Here is an 8,178-nt window from a genome sequence, read left to right as displayed (position 1 = left end):
AGGCATGTACACCATAAAAGATGACTATTGATATTTATTGTCAGGAATGTTAGTGTTATATCAAATAGTGAATTCTACTGCAGCAGAATGTTGCACGTCTGCACAGTGTTATATTTTCACAGCTCAGTGTCAGTAAATATTGTGCGGTTAGTATTGGACTACAAGATAGATGCAAGCCTGTACAGGTGGAGTTATTTAAAGCATAAATGAGTGGGTTGGGTTCTGGAGGTGTGGTTAGCAATTTTGCTTGGTTGGCGTGGCCTGGGCCTGGTGATGGGGGGGCCCAATTTGATATCTTTTCACGGGGCCCAAAATCCCTGGCGGCACCCCTGNTACGGGTCCTTCCGATAGCTGTTGGACGCCGTAACACGGGCAAAGTTGGCACTTCTCGGAGGTCGGTTGCCGATCGAGCGGTTCCGGGATCGAACAGCCCAGTCCTGAGGGAGTACAGGAGACTAAATGGCCTGCCTTTAGGTCCGGTGCTCCCGTAGGCGGGTGTCTCTACTTCGGGACGTGACACAGCCAGACCCCGGTAGTCATCACCGGTCGACGTCTTGGCCTCAGGGCACAGGCACAGTCCGACCCTGAGCCACCGTCGCTCCTGCACGCTCGCCCCGGGTGGATATGGTTCGACCCCGAGGGCCGACCTGGAGGGTACCAGAGCGGGCGTCTTCTTACAGGACCCTCAACCTGATACTGCCTCCTGCTTCTCCTACGGAGACCTAAGGAGGACAGGCTGAGACTACTCGTCCTTCTGTTGCAGAAGTACAGTAGCCGAGTCCGCCGTTGGCGGCCCTGACACCGACCGAGAGGCCACGCTATCGTGTGGTCGAAGCGGGACAGTACTCATACCTGTCTGGACGTCCGGCACACAGTCCGCACGGCCGGTCCGGTCTGATCTGTCGGTACCGGGCTTTACCCGGTTCCTCTGGAGTTTCAGGGCAAATTCTCCCTTTTTAAACGGCTGTTCGTTGACTCCTGTTTCTCCGTTCTGAGGACCCGGCCAGAATTGGCCCTACAACCTACTCACAGCAGAGTTCACCTCTTCGGCCGGATATGGTGTCTGGTTGGTTAGGCTCCACTTGTTTGTGGGGGGTGATTTTCCGCTGGCCATCCTCTACGAGCGACGAGGGTGTATGGCGCGTCTACCTTGGACCGACACCGTCGAGTGGAGGAGGTCTCCTACCCGCTGATTGTGGCTCGTCTTGGGGCGTGCGACCGCGTTTCCGCCTGGCCAAGGTCAGGTTGGTACTGCTTGGCCAGCGATGTCTCCGGCGTCCCGGAACAGGCGCCGGTTCCCGGGAAACTTCGTAAACGAGGCGACGATGGCCCGAATGGTTCGCCATCAAGACCGCCCCCCCCCCTCCTTTACTCTTCATTTCAGGGACCTGCGCCTTCATGACCTGCTCTATGCGCTAGTGCCGTAGACAAGGGAGGCGCAACGATTTTCGCAACGCGGCAGGTCGCCGGTGCCCGGTTCCGGTTGACCCTTAATACCACCACCGGTCCTTTCTCGATCTACCGAGTTGGGAGTGGGTTCCGGAGCGGTCTGGCCCTTTTTTTCTCTCCCTCACCCGACCTCGTAGCGGGCTAGCAAGTCCGCCACCGGCTCCCTAAAACCTAGACCGCGATTCGAAGATACGTCTTCTCTACGCTGCAGGTTCTCTTCCTTCTGCTCCGGGAGGGTGGAGGGACAGAAGCGAGCTTTCCCAGCGTCGGCGTCGGAGGTTGTCACGGTTCAGGAAGGCGTGGGTTTGCGGATGGATTTGCACGAGGGCCAATTTCATGGGTTCGTCGTTCTCCAGTGGTCGGGCGGGGCTCAGGGGGTCGGGCCGTCCCTTGCTCCCGTTCAGACCCCGGCGGTCTTTTAGGAGCCCGGTCGTCAGGCTCCTCTCCTTCGCTTCTTTTTTCTTCCTTTTTTGTTATTTGTTATTTTGGTTATTTGTCGGCGGGTACAAAGGGGAAAACCTCGTCGGTCGCCGGAGGACGGGAAGTTCCGGGCCTGGCTCCTACTTCCCAGACATTTCCCGCGGCCGGCGGCGCGCCTACGCGTCACTGCTGACCCCCGGACACTCCGGCGGTGGCAGGTGGCCAACCGTCCGCCCGTCACGGCCAAACCCCACACTTCCGTGGGATTCAGTGGCGTCGCGTCACAGCACCCGACAGTTTTAGCCCCATGGTTGGTGGATCTCCCGGGGTATTTGTGTTGTTTGATCTCTGAGTCTCCCGTTTTCTGCTACTATAGAGGGCGACCGACGATTCCTTCGGCTTGTTCACCTTCTACCGAGTGGTTCGCAGGAACCGAACCTACAAGTCTGTCAATGTGCCCCGCTGTCTGGAGCGTTTAAGCGACAGTCGGGAGGCAGGACGAGCAGACCTGGTGTGCGTCTGTGTCTGAAATCTTCAACCCGCAGCCGCAGAGCCGAGCCTCCGATTCCCTGGCTCCTCTGGTGTGAGGGAGAGACGTGTCCATCTTGTTCGCCATTATGGCAACGTGGGAAGGACGCTTTCGTAGCAGGTACGTTGTCGAAGAAAAATAATCCTCTCCAACCTGTCGTTAATCCAGAGAAAAGACGACGGTGTAGGATTTATTCCCGAAGAATATTAACTGGTGTGTTAATATTCTTTCTTAGTCCTATTCTTCTCTGGTGTGAGAAGAAAGAAAAAAACGTCCTCACTATCGTGGTGTCGGTAGCGAGGAAGGTAAGCTAGAAACAGGTGTGCTGCTAGCTTGAATCAAAACCTTACCTTTTCGATTTCCGGAGAAAAAAGAAAAAAGGTGAGGTCTAGTGTGGTACTAACTGGTATGTTAGCACCGACAGTCTTCTTGCAGAAGTATATATAAAAGTAGCCGGCGAGCGCCCGTCGACCGAAGTCAGCTTGATTAGCTTGGTTCCGTCTGTGGACTGTGTGAGCTAGCCCGGCTACCAATATAGAGATGTGCTCTGAAGCGAGAAGAGGTGTTTGAATGACGCATGCGGCGTAGCGCAAGCTACTTATAGGGGGTGGATTCCCTGACACTGACGTCAAGATCACCTGCCAATCAGGAACGGCGTAATGAGATTGATGCTTCTGTTTACTCCGCGGATGAGGCGCATCCCATAGTGAGACATCGAACGGAGTGTTATGAATGAGAACATCCAATACATCAGTAAATACGACACTGGTGAATGTTTGAAGATTCTTTGGGTTACAAAAACAGCGGACAAATAACTAAATGAAATAGTAAAAGCCATCACCCTGAACATTAGCCGCGTTTAGCTTAGCGGTGTTGACACAGCCACTCTGAGTCTGAGCTCAACTCATTTAGTTATAGTTTAATGTTAGCTTTTTACTTCTTGGGATTGCATTTACGCCTCAATCATAACATGTGGATCAATTATCCTGCTGAACAAGACATACAAGTATCATAAACACCTATTTGCCAAAGTTCTTATTTTGTGCAATAGTCCGAAAGTTGCCCTGTGTGCTTACTTCTGTTGCGGCCTACAACAAAACGTCATCACTGCACCACTGTATTGCAGCCTGACGCCTGCACTACTCCATGCAAAGTGGATGTGTGCTAGAAACTATCCGATATCTAAAGATTTAGTTGACTAATGACCTTCAATAAAAGGCCTCCTTATGCATTGTTCCCTCCAGATGAAGACAACGCGCTCATTGCTCCTGTTAAAGTCTATTAGTGCCTGTTGTTAGCACCCACCAGGCCTCAGACATGATCACTGACGACTCCTGCTTTACGGTGGTCGGATTAGCTTCCGGGACACAGCAGCACACTTGTCTGCTTTTTCATCTGCTTTTTGTAACCTTTGTCTTTTGTAGATCAAGAGGAAACACATTTGAAAGTAATAATAAGAACATGAGTAAAAGGATTCTACACAAGATATCTGTCGTTCTGTCAAAAAGTACAGTTTTGGGGGAATTTTAGGAAGTTTGTTGATGCAGTTTAAAGAGTGTCCACTTAGGCTTTGTGATAGGGGAGGATGGATGGGTCCAACACAACCTGCAATAAAAGTCATCGTTAAATTACAGACAGGCTTACTTAACTTAGTTACTTTAACCCAAAACATGACCTCTTTTCCTAAATCTATCCAGTTATGGCGCATAATCACAATCCCGTAGTTTTGGCATCTAAACCGAACACAACTCAAATGAAAACCTTTAAACTAAGAACCTTTTTATAGCGTTATAGTAATACGCAGTCTGCACCGTTTTGAAGCATTATAGTTGTAGATAAAACAGCTGATAACAGCCATTAAATGGCCTGATAATATCAAAGCCGGTGTGTAAAGAAGTTGGAAGAAGCAGATTTCACCTACTTGTTTCATATATTTTTCAGGGCATTTTACACATTGTTTCAAGTCAGAATTGAATTTTTTTTTTTTAAAGAAGAGTTGCCACTGCTTTACTTAAGAATTGAACTATTTGTTGAGTATTTGGTTTTTAGCCAATGCTTGTCTTTCTTGGTTATTGGATCTGGTTGTTGGGAAGTCATCTTGAGCATTAGTTTTGCGGTACACCATATAAGTGAGGAGACTAAGTCAAAGGGAAAAGTCTGAGATGTAAGAGAACCTGTTTTCCGCCTCTGAGTGTCGAGAAAAGGTTAAAGTGTCTGTAGAGGAAATAAGTGAAAAATAAGTACTGAGAGTATTAGAGGAGATTAAGAGAAGGAAACAGGAGACAAGGGTGTGTTTCAGAGTGGAAAAGGTGAACAAGTGTGTCTGACATGAGGTGTCTGTCACACACTGTCATTGCTGTCATGGGAGCTGTCAATTCAGATTCCTGACGCCTCCCAAGACCTGCTCCAAGGTCAAGGGGTCGTGTCCAAACCCCTAGGGCAGACACAGGGTTAATTGGTGTGTGTGTGTGTGTGTGTGTGTGTGTGTGTGTGTGTGTGTGTGTGTGTGTGTGTGTGTGTGTGTGTGTGTGTGTGTGTGTGTGTGTGTGTGTGTGTGTGTGTGTGTGTGTGTGTGTGTGTGTGTGTGTGTGTGTGTGTGTGTGTAGTGTGTGTCGTGTGTAGTAGTAGTAGTAGTAGTATTAGTAGTAGTAGTAGTAGTAGTTAGTTGTGTGTGTGTGTGTGTGTGTGTGTGTGTGTGTGTGTGTGTGTGTGTGTGTGTGTGTGTGTGTGTGTGTGTGTGTGTGTGTGTGTGTGTGTGTGTGGCTGCAACTAACGATTATAGTCAGTATCGATCCGTCTATCTGCTGATTATTTTCTCATTAAATCAATTGGTCCACCCCAGCTTTTCAAAATCAAGGTGTTGTTTATTTATGTCTTGTTATTTTCAGTCCAAAATGCTAATAGATTCAGTTCAAAATATCAGAAACAAATTAGAAAAGCAGGAAAACTTTCATATATACATACGAGGATATTTGAGAATGTCATATTGGCATATAAAAAACATCTAAAAGTTGGTGATTTGTTTCTGCCAATGCACTTTAGTTTGTGGAGTATCAGTGCAGAAGTTTTGTCGAGCAAATTGATGTGATGAAGTTCAACTGTGGGAGGGAGTTACTCATTATTCATTTCAGAAGAAAGGAAGGAAGGAAGGAAGGAGGGGATGAAGGAGGGAAGGAAGGGATGGGAGGAGGATGGAAGGAATTGGAGAGGAAGCAAGAAAGGAAAACTTAGATGAAAGAGGATCTTGGTAAATCCTCTGTAATTCACCTTTCTTAGAGCTTTGTGCGTGTAGGAATGGGGGGTTTGTAGAACTATACTGACGTCCTCCTCAGATGTGTGTGTGTGTGTGTGTGTGTGTGTGTGTGTGTGTGCGTGTGTGCGTGCGTGCGTGCGTGTGTGGGCAGGTGAGGGCTGGCATTAGGCAGGGGGAGTGAGAGTGTGTGTGTCCCGGAGCCTTTGTTAGCGACAGCCTCCGGAAATGGGCGGATGGCAGAACAATGGTGCGATAAAGCCTACTAACCACCAGCACTAGAGAGGGAGAGAGGCTGACAAATGGGGAGGGGGTGAAAGAATCAGGACAAAGAGAAGAGAGGGACACTTTAGGCACAGGCAAAAGGGAGGGGGGGGGTGGTGGAGAGAGAACAGGTTTGTTTCTATGAAAGGACGGTGAGTTAGGTTTCCCCGTACTGTTGGCAGGGCCTTCTTCAGATGAATAGAGGAGGTGGAGATAGTGGAGGAGGAGGACTTGAGGGGGAGGATGAAGGGGCATGGAGGAGGAATATGATATAGAGAGGGTCTCATTAAAAACAATAGGGAGGCTGGTACAGTGCTGAACCTGCGTGTGCAAACAGTGTGGAGTGGAACATGTCGGAATGCAAACAGGAAGTAAACATGTTGAGTTTTTGGACATTTTCACATCTTATAATGAGATTACTGATATGCTGAGACCCAGCACGGTCTTTGTGTTCCTTTATATTGATCAATATACTTAAGTTCAAATTTGAGGTACGTGTAATACTTATTGAACTTTATACTTTTACACTGCATATCGAAGACTAATATTGTACTTTTTGATTAGCCTGAAGTTATAGTTACTTTTCAGATTACACTTTTTCATATGTTTTCTGCCCACTAGGCTAGTGAATAAATAAATAAATTTAAGTTTACCGCACTCTCGCGGGAATATCTCCGCAATGGAGCGAGCTTAAGACCCTAGCCACGCGGAGACGGTAACGAAAACGAACCAAATTCGATATCAAAAAAGTCTTCAGTCTACACGCAATCGGCACCAGAAACGTGTCCGTCCATACGTGACCACTCGACCCGCTGGAGATGCTGTAGTAGGGGAGAAGGGGGTAAGTTGAGCCAGTGGGTAAGTTGAACCACCCCCTGTAACCAGGCAACGCCTTATAGTTGTAATGAAGTGACCAGAAATTATGCAAGCTCCACCCATTTCTCATTGCCTGTGAAAGAGAGATACTCATTGTGGTCTGGTAAGTAAACATTTTTACAAAAAAACGTTTTTTGCTTGTCAAAGTAAGTTTTCTAGATGTCAGCTATATCGGCTGTCATGTCAAAAAAAAAGTATCCAGGTTTAAACACATATATTGTATATGTTGATGTGTTGGCAGCGTATTAAACCATGTGAATCATTAAGCTAAAGATGACTCTGAATTTTAATGCTAGGCTATTTTTTTCTAAAATGGTGGCTTTGGGGTAAAGTGAACCATGGGCAGGGGTGCCGCCAGGGATTTTGGGCCNCTCCACAAGATCAGTTTGCGTGCCAGCATGTGTAACTGGAGAGAGCGCAAACCCCCTTGTCGGTTTATATACGATATTGTGGTCGTATTGTCCGTCCTCACGAGGACATGGTGTCCTCTGAGAAAAGGCAGAAAGCGTTTTAGGGTGAGGAACACCGCTAAAAGCTCCAGGTGAGGACGGACAATACGACCACAATATCGTATATAAACCGACAAGGGGGTTTGCGCTCTCTCCAGTTACACATGCTGGCACGCAAACTGATCTTGTGGAGCTGCGGCCGTCTCCTCTCTCTGAGAGCGACGCACGTACCGGGTGTGATGAACCTCGGAGCAGAGCTGCTGTCCAGAGGCGTACCACTATATGCAGACTGGACTCTACATCCAATGGTTGTGAGCCAGCTGTGGGTGCGTTACGGCCGAGCCGCGGTAGATCTGTTCGCATCAAAAGAAAATGCTTACTGTCAGCTATTCTTTTCAATGCGCGATCAAAACGCACCATTAGGCGTGGACGCGCTCGCGCACATTTGGCCTCCGGTCCTCCTGTACGCGTTTCCACCCCTGGCGCTGATACCCCAAACTCTGGCTAGAGTGAGGGAACAGCGCCACACAATGATCCTGATAGCTCCGCACTGGCCTGCAATGTACTGGTTGGCGGAGAAAAAAAAAGAGGTGTGCCCTTTTTGAATACCACTCACAGGCCAGGCCCTTTGGGCCTGTGCTATTGCTGCATGCCATGTGGGCTTTGAGGGTAAGACGGCCAGCCAACATCCTTTGGTCTGCCGTTTTATGAAGGGAGCTCGCAGGCTCCTTCCTGTCTCCAGGTCACTGGTGCCCTTATGGGACTTGACAGCGGTTTTAGATTGGCTCACTCAAACCCCATTTGAACCCCTGGAAAGAGCTGACATGAAGCACCTGTCACTGAAGACAGTGCTGTTACTGGCCCTGGCATCCGCCAAGCGAGTCAGTGATATTCATGCGCTCTCTGTACATCCTTCGTGCACTCAGTTCGCCCCGGGGCAA

Source organism: Notothenia coriiceps, unplaced genomic scaffold, assembly GCF_000735185.1.
Source record: "Notothenia coriiceps isolate Sejong01 unplaced genomic scaffold, NC01 NC01_scaffold00036466, whole genome shotgun sequence".
In the NCBI taxonomy this organism is placed as follows: Eukaryota; Metazoa; Chordata; class Actinopteri; order Perciformes; family Nototheniidae; genus Notothenia; species Notothenia coriiceps.
This window is presented reverse-complemented; position numbering follows the sequence as displayed.